Source organism: Ixodes scapularis, unplaced genomic scaffold (genome assembly GCF_016920785.2).
Source record: "Ixodes scapularis isolate PalLabHiFi unplaced genomic scaffold, ASM1692078v2 PGA_scaffold10__122_contigs__length_95168666, whole genome shotgun sequence".
Classification (NCBI taxonomy): domain Eukaryota; kingdom Metazoa; phylum Arthropoda; class Arachnida; order Ixodida; family Ixodidae; genus Ixodes; species Ixodes scapularis.
Genome location: NW_024609836.1, coordinates 53,627,367 through 53,640,236, shown reverse-complemented (window position 1 = coordinate 53,640,236; position 12,870 = coordinate 53,627,367). Strand labels below are relative to the sequence as shown.

Sequence of the window (12,870 nt, the reverse complement as noted above, 5' to 3'; positions counted from 1 at the left end):
TTGTAGGGGCACGCTCACTCAGAACAAGCAGCGCCGCGAAAGACGGATGTGTGGAGGACGGCCGATCGACGCTCGTTGTGCTATCATTGCGGTGAAGCCGGCCATATTTACCGTCGATGCCCCTACAGACAACTGGGGCTGCGCGGGTACCACCCGAGCGACCCGCACCCAAGATACGACGAACGCCCTCGCGACATCGAGGAGTACCTTCGACGCTTGCCCTCCCCAGTGTCGTCTCTCCGCCGTGAAGCCCGCTGCCCATCGCCACGACGTTCAGCGTCCCCAGCGCAACGACCCCACCGATAGAGTCTATCTCCCCTCCGTCGCCCGGAAACCTAAGTGCGGCAACGCCTGGAGGTGACGTTGCCGAAAACGACGGAAGCAAACAGCCTCCAAGATCGCCGGAGCGTTCCCCCTCTCCCGATGCCCCGCATCGCACCAACGCTCCTGCAACGGTGTCCAACAGCCTAAACGTTGTTATCGACAGCGTCGACGCATCGGCACTCGTGGACACTGGGGCAGACTACTCAGTCTTGAGTGGGAGGATCTCTTGCCGCCCTCGAAAAGTGACAACGCCATGGGATGGACCTCAAATAGGTACCGCCGGAGGGCATCTCATCACACAAGTCGGGAGATGCACCGCTCGCGTGAAGATCCACGGTGAGACGTGCCCTGTGCAATTTGTCATTCTACAAGACTGTGCCAGGGACGCCATTCTCGGCATGGACTTCCTGTGTGAATACGGCGCCGTCATCGACCTTGGTGAAAACAGATTAACGCTGCGGAAACCTGTTCCGCCTTCAGAGAAAGCCCAAACAGCGTCAGCCGCCGTCCGAGTCGCCGCCACCACGTGAACCTGCCGCCGCTATCAAGTGTTGCACACGTCGTGACCGATACAGCTACCTGCGGCGAAGTTGTCCTGGAAGGCAACCTTCAATTGGTTTTGGGGAGAGGAGTCGGCGTCGCAAGAGGAGTGACTGAACTTCAGGATGGGCGGACCATGGTCCTTGTGACAAACTTCCGACAATAGACGCAACACCTCACAAAATGTGCCGCTGTAGGCCACGTCGAGGAACTTCAGAATTCTGCCGAAATCGCCGCGATTGCTGAAGAATCATCGCCACTTCAGCAAGATATTACGCCGCCAGCGCAGCTTGACATTGACCTCAATCTTCCAGGCCCGAAACGACGACAGCTGAGTGACCTCCTCGCCGAATACAGCGACTGTTTCGCGACGTCGTCGATTGTGCGCCAAACCACCGTTGCGAAGAATCGCATCGTCACCGAGGACGACACACTCCCTGTGCACCGATCGCCGTACCGAGTCTCCATAAAAGAACGGGAGGTCATCCTGCAGCAAGTGGAAGAAATGCTGAGCGACGATATAATCCAGCCTTCAAGCAGTCCGTGGGCCTCCCCAGTCGTGCTGGTTAGGAAGAAGGACGGAACGCTTAGTTTCTGCGTGGACTATCGGCAGCTGAACGCGGTAACGAAGAAAGACGTCTATCCACTCTCCCGAATCGATGACGCGCTAGACCGGCTGCGCCACTCTCGATACTTTTCATCGAAGGACCTGAAGAGCGGCTACTGGCAGATCTAAGTCGACGAACGGGACCGAGAGAAGACAGCCTTCGTCACGCCGGATGGCTTGTGCGAGTTCAAGGTGATGCCTTTCGGCCTATGCACGGCGCCGCCAACTTTCCAGCGTGTCATGGACACGGTACTCGCAGGGTTGAAGTGGCAGAGCTGTCTCGTCTACCTTGACGACGTCGTAGTGTTTTCAAGTGACTTCAGGGAGCACTTGCGACAACTCAGAGCTGTTCTCCAAGCCATTCAGACCGCCGGACTCACGCTCAAGCCGTCAAAGTGCCGGTTCACCTATGACGAGCTGGACTTCCTAGGCCACGTGTTTAGTAACAAAGGCGTCCGCCCATACCCCGAGAAGACTCGCGCCGTCGCGGCATTTCCAGCGCCGACAAAATATATTATCGATTTTCCAAAAACATTACAAGCAGAAATGTGCTTTACATGTACACACCCCCTGCGTCGCGCTTCGTAATATTTCTCTAAAATTCTCGGCATAGTACCTAGATGAGGCAGGCTACAGGAGAAAAATCAATTTAGCACTTGTCAGCTTGTTCGCCATCGATCTGTGTGCTCTCAACAAGGAACGAAAGTTTCATTCCGAAAATTAAGTAGAGGCCTGTTGCTCAAAAACAAAATGCAACCCACATTTCGCCAAGTTATAAAAAAAAGGTAACGCCTACATTAATCATTTGTGGCGCAGCAGAATTTTCTGTTCAACAACAAAAAATGCTGCTGTCTGTAGTCTCAAGTACGAACGAAGGTGCTTTAGTTCTGATCCTTTTATACTTCTAAGGCAGAGACGCGATGCTGAAGACATGGGAAGAACAGACCTCTTGATTCGTGAAACGCTTCCTCGGATTCCAGAGTCGAATGCAATACCTCTTTGATAAAAGTCGAAGTGCTTGTCAATATTTGATTCTTCACATGGCGATTTGGGAGCAGTCAATCGTAAGCTTTGTGGCGCTATTAAGCCTAACGGTACTGTCCTTCGGCGTGCATCACGTGAATCCCGAAGACTGTCCCTTCTGGAAAGACATTGCGGCTTCTGACGGTTTCCAGCAGTACATCGTCGCAGCAAGTGAACTGGCTCATGTAGACATTGCTGTGCCACCGGAGTTTGGCGTGGACGAAAGTTTTGCCCTGGCCCAATTGCTGAGGAAGGCGCCGAGAAGTGTTCGAGTTCTAAGAGGAACATCAGCGCTTTTTTACCAGCGACAACGCGGCACCGTGGATCAGGACCACCACGCTCTTGTGCTCGTGTTTTGCAAATCAACAACCTGGAACATTCTTTCAATCATTTTATCACATCCGTACGTAATGCATTTGTACGTGATTTCTGATGACCCCACGGGGTATGGTTATACTTACAGTAATTTACGTAAAGCAAGGCGAATGGACGCATTAGTAATTAATGCTGGAGTTTCTTTGGCTTTTATGGTGCACAATAAGCTTATCTATGCTTTAGAATATCCTAAACTTCGGTGTCTGAACTGTTCAAAAACCAACCATACTGTTAGTTTTGTCAACTTTCTTAAGAATCGTTCAATCCATGGAATCACGATAAAAATGTATTGTCAGCACCATTACTTTTGTGATAGAGCGAAATTGGAAGCGTTGGGCAGTATATTCAAACAACAGAACGCTTCGTTTCATGCCACATACATCACTACTTTAAATGAATATTTTCAGCGTGCTGTGCAAAGTTATCTGAACCAGTCTTCTCTTCTTTACTTTTCTGTTTTACACACTGCAGGTCACTTGTTTCCGTCATTCTCCACTACTTACCCTTATGACAGCCTCGATGGGTTATTTTACGCAAGAGACAGGGAGCCAGTGTTGAAAGAAACTCTTCTATTTTTGCCGCTCAATTCATTCGTTTGGCTGGCCATTTTGGCAACTTTTTTCTTTTTATTTATTACTGGCTTCATAATCACCAAGATTCGCAACGAAAAACAAGCAGATGTTCATATTCTGGCTTTACCCTTTGCAGCTTTCTTCTTGCAACAGGGGTGTCCCGCGACTCGAGATAGTGAAAGGTTTCTTTCGCTGCGATTCATTCTTGGAACATGCGCTCTATGCGCGACTGTGCTTGCCACCGGGTACAAAGGGGTTCTTGTTTCACTTTTTTAAAACGTCCCTCTTGCGGGTGAGTCAATCACAGCAACAACACCAGTGAGAGATTTTAGGTTGTGTGTTCTCAGTAATGTTTTCACCCAAGAGGTTAAAGGTGTTAAAAGCAATGAGCTCAAAAAGTGTGTCAAATCATCTGGTGAAATTAAAATAGGAAATGACGGAAAGGATCAGTTTATGATTTTTGGCTCTGGATATGACGAATTCAAGGACCAACTAATCGACAGGAACTACATAGAGTCTGTTGCGTTTCAGGTACTTACTGGACCTGAAATAAGGACCATCTCTCCTTACCGAAATGCCATGCGTAATCTTTTTTCGCGAGCCTTTGAGGCTGGCATTTTTAAACATTTTGTGTCTTTCTCTAATCATAAACGGTTTCGCACACGTAAATTTAAGACACATACAAGTATGACTAAAGAAGAACCCGTCACACTGAGTGACCTTCGACCATGTTTCGTTGTATGGGGTGGTGGAATAATTCTTTCTATCTCAGTTTTTATTATACAGAGCATAGTACAGATAACTCAAGGCCTCACCTTACCTTGGAATCGGTGTAGGGTTCATACACTTTGAGATCCAGACAAATTGTTGTGCATAAATGATTTCTCAAGTATTCCTTGCAGTATTTCTCACGTAGACTAGGTGTTAAGAAATTATAAATTCTGACGTAAACGTGTTACGGTATGGTGCTATATTGTTTACGTATATTGTCGGAAAGATTATATAAGGTTTAGAGGTGGGTTCCAGTGTGTCAAGTGAACACCAACTAGACATTTTTGAAGACCGGAGACGACGGACAAAGAAGGGGACGAAGAAGGGGCGTCGTCTCCGGTCTTCAAAAAATGTGTAACATCAACCAGCTCGCCTGCCTACTTACTTTATCTTCAACCAACTAGACATCCTTCAGTTCATGTGGGGAGACGGTGGACTCTCTTTAAGTAGACTTCTTTTAAACTTTTGTATTCAGTGGAGTCAATGAAGCTGCTGTGGTTTGCGGCACACAAAACGCAATTATAACATTTCGAGTCTTTTGGATCGAGGAAGGCTTCAACAATATCCAATGGTGTTGTCGGTGAATTCGTAGACCAAAGTTTGTAACTTTTCCCACCTTAAAATTGGAGTGATTCAGTATAAAACAGCCAGGTTTTTGAAGTTGTGCCTGTATACCGAACTTTCCCCCAAAATCGAAGAGCAATCGTCGAAGTACAATGTCTAGGTGCCTGACCGATTCATTCTGGTTTTCGACTGATTAGAGGACTGGATGACAAACGCGTCTGCTGGGATTACGTAGGATTTTCGGGGCACAGAACTGATCAAGGTATGCGATACCTTTATCTCCAGAAGAGAAAGAGCTTTAGGTACGAACTAGTAGGACAGCTTTAGAAAAACAATTACCTAACTCTACTTTGCATGCTTGTGGAAAATTTTGCTGTCTTGAATACGTCTTCAGCATGATTTAAATGCTCAAAGAAATGTGATATGGTGGAAAGTTTCACATGGAGACTTTCAGTTCAGACTTTTTCAGTCATTAATATTTATATTATTTCAGACTATTTTTATCATTAAACAATTTATGAAATTGGCGTTAAATGTAATTTCAATGAGGCTGTGCTTGTGCGAAGCAATAGCCTTTTGTAGTGTGTGTTCACGTTTTTGTCTTGTGCTTGCCCAAGTTGTGATTTGTTATGTGTAATGATACTCTTTTATGTGAACGTTTGTTACCTGTCTGGTGCCAGAGTTCCGAGTTAGGCGTGTTGACACTTTTTGCTGGCATTTTTGCTTATCCGCTATTTACACGAGAATAAAACGTGACTTTCCCCCCACGAGTGCGCATTGAGTGATGCTGACATCACGGCTTTCTGAGGCGGCGCGGTGACATCGAACTCCACTCGCTCCTGGTCGGAGGCGCGGAGGAAATGTCCAGATGGTACAAACATTTCTCACGGAGTTGCGGTGAGAGACGCCTCGCCGGCTGTCGTCACGCAGCTTTGTGTGGGGGTTACTCCATCGTTTGAACATGGCACTGTGGAAGCAAACTTAATACGTGTGTCAACGCTCTGTCCAGGACAGTCAGAGTTATTTCGATGTGACGTGTTACGGCTGTTAGTCGGGACCCCCCGAAGAAATTCTGTGATCGTACTTCGCGACAGCTCCTGGTGACGTCACCAATCACATGAGCACTCCAGCCCTTGCGGCCACAGCTGTGTTTACAAGAAAACAAGACCTACACCCGACAATCCGGATACAAACCAGCGACCTATGAATGATATCAATTGTTTCTCCCGAAATATACTGACCCGCTGACGGGACTAATTTCAGTGAATGAAAGGCTTTTATCAAGGGGCTTCAATATTTGCGAACCTTGGTTCTGACCCCGTCATTGACTCTTTTATTCGTGCGGGGATGTGGTCGACACTCTACTGTGCAGTCGCGTGCGCAGGATCAACGGATCAGATAAACCTGCAGGACATATTGTTAGACCTCGAAAATCCGTAGAGGGTCCGGTGAACTTCCGATGGTGTGCGCTGAATGAGGCTCTTTGTAGGGAAAGTTGGGATGAGGTACGGGTGAGGAACCGAGAGCGCACGTACGTGAAAATTCTCAGGATCAGCAGGCGACGCAGAAAGTACAACGGCGCCACAAGGATAGCGAATTACGCGACACCCCGAGCTGCCCTTGTAATGGCACTCGCGCAAGCTCTAAATGCACTCGGATTTTGTGGGAGGTGATTTGTGATGGTTGCTGCTTTGAGTGTGCCGTGCGAAAGACCTCAATGTTGGTGCATTCGTGCAATTATTCGCGGCCTTGCAATGCGACGTTTTCCCGTTTTGAATGTTCACTTACAACTGATATATTTACAGTCTTTTTGCTACTTGTCGTCGAAGCTGATCAATTAAAGATATTTTTGCTGCTGTGTTTCTTGTAAGCCGGCGTTGCGGCATAATAATTTCTAGCTGTGCTTTGTCTGTCTTCTTGTAGGTGATGCTTGCAACATGTGCTCTTTTAATGTTTGCTCCAGCTTACAAATGCGCACATTTCCTTGCGCCTTTCCTCAGGAGCGGGAATCGCACTTGAATTTGGTTCGAATAAATAAAAGCAAAAAGTCTGGGGAATCTTATTCAAGGTGTATATATATTATTTCTTTGATGTCACGAAACACCAATTGACTAGGGTACACATTTTGTTCTGCACCATCGTAATTTTCGATGGAGCGAGAAAGAAAGCGCGCTTCCGCTTAGTAAAGGTGTAAAAGCACAGAACAATTTTTAATTAGGTGTCACTCCAAAAGTAACTGACTAAATAAAATCTACACGGTCGAGTTTCCGTTTTCCGCTATGGCATAGCCTCCTCTATACACACAAAGCCTGGCGGTTTGACGACGGAACCATAGGGTGCTCGGTCGCACTTTTGGAACGCGAGGATCCGGTTAGTACAGAGCATTTCTCGGGGAACCTGGTCGTCAGTGCACACCTTTCGCAGTGGCGAGCGCCCAAAACATGGATTTCAAACCCAACGAAAAAGGAAGCGGTAGCACGAGGAAGGCGAGGAGCACGAGCGGACGTTCCATCGCTCGGGAGAAGTATGTTTCGGCGTCTCACCGCAGTGGGGAGCCCGTCATCTGGCTCTCCTCTCATCCATAGTCTGCAGCTCTACCTTTTTAATTTCGGTGGCCGCGTTTCGTGGCGATCTGCCAGGCTTTTTCAGTATAGAGCAGGCTAAGGCTACAGTTATCCTGGGCCAGTTTGCTAGAAACAGCGTCCATGGTGAGGCTGGGGGAAAGAAAGCACTACCAGAGCCAGCGCACGAGCTGAGCAGGACTCCAACCGCGTCTCAAGACACTTGGTTGCCCCAGACGTTGCAATGCCTTCTTTCGCCCGTTCTCAGCCGAGACGCTCAAGCCGGCCCTGATTCCAGGGAGTACCACAGAGAAATATATGAGCGCACTAGCTAAGTTCAATAACTCATCAGCGCCCCGTGAGGCTGGAGCATACACACGCAGTCAGAGCGGGGCGGAAGCTGATGGGCGGGTGCTGGAGTTGAGTTCGAAGGAGATGTCCTGCCGTTCTCAGCTAGTCATATGCTAAATGTTGTAAATATTGTCTTGCAGCCATTCTGCGCATTTAGCCACCGCGTAGTCACCTAGAAGCGTCACGATATTCTGCTTTTCGGCGCATCCGGTTCGTTCGAACTCCAAGTCGGTTAAACCACTATCGCTGTAGTATCGGTCAGGGGAAATTAAATTAGGCGCTACATAAGATTGTGCACATGCGCAAGCCGGCTTTACTGAAAGGTGTCTTTTCTTGTGGGAAAACCTTCGGACCTGAATTTAAGACTCAAACTGCTGTGTTATTCCATTATTCAGAACTCAAGGTAAATTTTGACGTAGTTGTAGCAAAGGGCGCTTACATACATTAGACACAGGAAAAGTTATTTATTATCATTGTAACCATATATTACTTTAGTATTCACAGTTTACATTGCTGTACAAATTCAGGTAGAATTTGTTCTACACAATGCCTCCCGAACCTTGGGACGCCCAAACCGTTTAAGAAAGAGGGTTACCTCTTCGTGGACCCCACGCCGAAGACGTTCCAGGCCACTTGAAAGCCGCTTGAAATGCGTCTTCCAATCGCCCACGGTGACTTTCATGACAGTATTAGCATAGCGCAGTCCACCAGAATCATCCCACAAACATCTTTGTATGGCCTTTAAATAGCCATCATTCACATGTTCTTCTGAAGAGCTCGCCATGTCATCCCTTAGGGCCATGCGCTTGGCCATAAACGGGATGCTGCTTTTCTCCACGACCATTTGATGCGTTTTTTTTTATTGGTTTCCAATTGTTGTGCATACTCTTCCCCGAGAAAGCAAGCCAGTTTCACGACAGTGTTTTGGAAGTCCCTCTTGAGCTCCTCGTAAGTTCCTAAGAAGACGCTCCTGCCGAAGGCCGTGCGAAGATTCCTTGGCCTTGCGGCCGTGCGAAGATTCCTTGGACTTTGCGCCTACTATCAACACTTCGTTCGGGATTTCGCTAGAATTTCCGCAGCACCCACAAACCTCACGAAGGACGCCGAGAAGTTTGAATGAGCCGGGGAGCAGCAGCAAGCATTCGACAAGTTGAAACGACCACTCCAGACTCCTCATGTGCTTGGACATTTCGATCAGGATGCGGAAACCAAGATTCACACGGACGCAAGTAACGCGGGACTGGGCGCAGTACTGGTCCTAGTGCAAGAAGGCATCGAGCGAGTCATCGCCTACGCAAGTCGGACACTGTCTGAGGCGGAGAAAAATTACTCCACGACTGAGAAAGAATGCCTTGCGGTCGTCTGGGCAATCACGAAGTTTCGTCCGTACTTGAATGGGAGCCCGTTCCGCGTGGTGACGGACCACCACTCGCTTTGCTGGCTTGCGAACCTCAAGGCCCGTCAGAGCGCCTCGCTCGATGGAGTCTCCGACTACAAGAGTTCAACATGACTGTGGTCTACAAGTCAGGCCGCAAGCACAGCGACGCCGACTGTCTGTCCAGAGCCCCGTCGAAACCCCTTCCGGCTTCAACGACGACAATGACGACGAGTGCTTCCTAGGAGCACTGAACACCGACGACATGACACGACGTCAACGGGGCGATCCTGAGCTGCGCGAATCAATCGAGCACCTAGAAGGGGGCGGGAGTACCGTGCCACGTGTCTTCTCACGAGTACTGCCGACCTTCGCCATTCGACAAGGTGTGCTCTACAAAGAGAACTTCGGGGACAACAACACACCGTGATTGCTGGTAATCCCGAGCGACCTTCGGGAGGAGATCTTTTAAGCATGCCACGACGACACGACGTCCGGACACATCGGTTACAGCCGAACATTGGCCCGCATTCGAGAAAAGTATTACTGGCCAAAGCTCCCCAAAGCCGTCCACCTCTACACCCTGTCGTGCCACGAGTGGCAGTGACGTAAGAAACCGCCGACGAAGCCGGCAGGTCTCCTGCAGCCGATTGCTCCGCCGACCGCACCGTTCCAGCAGATCGGAATAGATCTGCTTGGCCCCTTTCCGCCGTCGACGTCGGGAAATCACTGGATCATCGTCGCCACAGATTATCTCACGCGGTGCGCCGAAACGAAAACCCTTCCGTCAGGTACGGCTGTTGAAGTCACTAAGTTTTTCATCGAGTCCATTGTCCTCCGGCACGGCGCCCCCGAAGTCCTGATCTCAGACCGTGGATCCTCGTTCATGGCCCAGCTGACACAACAAGTGCTTCGTGTCAGCCACACCAGCCATCGTCGCACCACGGCGTACCACCCGCAGATCAACGGGCTGATGGAAAGACTCAACAAGACCATCGTAGACATAATTTCCATGTACGTCGACGTGGAGCACAAGTCATGGGATGAGGTGTTGCCGTACGTCACCTTTGCCTACAACACGGCCGTGCAAGAGACCACCGGGGTTACACCCTTTCAACTGGTGCATAGTCGCAAAGTGACGACAATGCTGGACGCGATGTTACCCCACGAACCGGCTGTCGACGGAAGCGATGACGCCCAGGTGGTTGCACAACGGGCAGAGGAAATCCGTCAGCTCGCCAGACTCCGGATTCAAGCCCAACAACGTATGGAAATTGGCCGCTACAACCTTCGTCGTCGGGACGTCCACTTCCAGCCCGGAGACAGGGTGTGGGTGTGGACACCGATTCGCCGCCGGGGTCTCAGCGAGAAACTCCTGAAGCGCTACTTTGGACCGTACAAAGTGCTTCGCCGACTCGGGGATCTGCACTACGAGGTGATGCCCGACGGAACACGGACTTCATCACGCCGCCCCCCACGACCTGAGGTCGTCCACGTCGTGCGCCTCAAGCCATACTACGATCGATAGGACTGTGAATTGTGCTTTGTAATACGCTTGATAGGATTGTGGTGCTCAAGTCTACGTAGTTTTCCATTATTTTTTGCTTTGCCGTTTTTGCTTTCCGGCACGCCGCATCGAAACGATGCGCTTTTAAAGGGGGGGGGGGGGGGGGAGTAATGCCACGCGCGTTGGCGAGTAAGCGCGTGCGTGGCCGAGTGGTTCGCTTGACTATTGCACGGAAGGTGTAGGTTCAATTCCAGTCAGGCGACTGTCCTTTTATTTATTCTTTCTACTTGGCCTTCTCGCAAGTTCGAGAACATTCTCGTCTGACCGAGTTCCGAAAGTTCTACGCACCGTACGTTCTACGCCAAATGATCCAGAAATCCACGAGGAAGGGACTCCGCATGGTGAGCGGAGTCAGTTTTCGCCCCAGCGCTCAATCCTGCGGTTTCGCCGACATCGACGCCCGCGACGCTCTCTTGCTTTCTTCTGTTTTTCCTTTTTCTTTTATTAGTTTGGGCACAAGTTCACCCCATTAAACGTTTAATTTACTTTAGTTTTTGTTGCCTCATCACTTGTCAATCGTGACAATATTTAGGTTATGCTTACAATACAATAAGGTGTTTTTGAGAAAATTATTTTAGTACATTTGCTTATAGAAGAAGTAAGGTTCATATTTTTCGAATATTAAAAATATGTGGTTTCCCTTAAAATGATAACTGGTTCTAATCACTATAGAGAAGTTGCTTTAATTTTACAATGGCCAAATATAAGTTGGTCAATTTTGTTCTCAACGAAAAGACGTAATTATTATAAGTCCCCCAATTGCGACAAAATATACAAGGTTTGGCAAAAACGTTCGGCAACAAGGTACTGCGGTGGGCTAGTTGGTTCATACTTAGTGTTTGAACATTTTTTCTTTTCTTTTCTTTTCTTTTCCTTTCTTTTCTTTTCTTTCTTTTCTTTTCTTTCTTTTGTTTTCTGGTTGCGCTTTCGGTTGAAGAGAAGGTGACGCCTGCTGGCACAGGCCATTCCCGTGCAAAAAGCTGCCGCGCGTGTGTCTGATGAAAAAAGTGCATTTTGGCACTCTCGAGTCTCGCGCACTTCATCATCTTCTGAATAAATAGCATCAGTTGATAGTCAGCGCTCGTCTTGTCCTCTTCTCTTCTATTTTCCTGTCGTCTTTGCGCTGTTCAAACAGTAACGTTCGGCAAATTGCAATGAAAATCTTGTTATTAATAAAAATGTTTCAGAACTTTCATAGTAGGTTTACTTCGTATGCAAACAAGCAAGAACATATTGCCGACTTGTGCTTGCGTGTTGCAGATTATATTAAAAAGGAAGTTGTAGGTGTGAGTGGTCAGTAAGCCCAACGTATGTGTCAAGTACCGTTGCAATTAAGTTGGAATTTCTAGCCCAGTGGTAAGCTGTAGCCTTGAGAGGCGTCCGTCGTATTCGCCCTATTTGACAGTGGTCATATACTTTTAATTTCGAAAGACAGAAGTTTTAGTGAAAGGCGAGAATTTTTTAATTTTCAAGACATCCAGACGCACGTTCAAATCCAGTTGCAGAAGATATAGAAGTGTGGACTTTTTTAAAGCACTTAAAACCTAAATAAGCAGTGCCAAGCGTGCGGAGCGTACAGAATTGAGATTTGATTTTAGGGCAGTGTAGTGGTTTTTAGAAATTGTACGGCGAAATTTTATGATTGGATTATTCACCGAACGTTCTTTACACTCGTGTATGCAGGGCTTTAGGAATTTTTTTAGAGAGATCACATAAAATAAGTAAAATACTACTGCTGAGTTCGCTTTTGAGAAAATATTCGATTATAGCAGGTTACGAATATTTAAAAAGAAATTGAGGGTTCTAAAATCATAAGTATAATTATGCTTGAAGATTTTGAATGATATATTGCTACAGAGTGCATTTTAATAACGTGTTGCACAAATGCGTATACTGTACCTTTGCATGTTCTCATACATGACTTAAAATCGCGAAATGCATTTCTTCCTGAATATTCACTGAACGTCGGAGTCCAGTAGCATCTGCATTTTCGTTCGTTTTGGACGAAATAGTATACTTGATAGCCATTTGAAACCGGTTTCGAAGGCTTGTTGATGGGTAAACTGCAAACACGTGGGCGTTCCTTAGTTCTGCTATCTGAAATATAATACATATTGCAAACTTAACAGCTCTATAATAAAACAAATGGAAAAATCGCACTAGGTTTACACTAGAGCACTTCACGAGCCGGAATTTCTAGGCCCGGCCCGACCCGACCTGGTAGTGGCACAACCCGGGCC

At 47.8% G+C, this 12,870-nt stretch overlaps 1 pseudogene; it reads left to right on the top strand.

The window, feature by feature from the left end:
- The first annotated feature begins 2,511 nt into the window (after positions 1–2,511).
- On the top strand, positions 2,512–4,293 carry LOC115328141 (annotated as a pseudogene).
- The last annotated feature ends 8,577 nt before the right edge of the window (positions 4,294–12,870 follow it).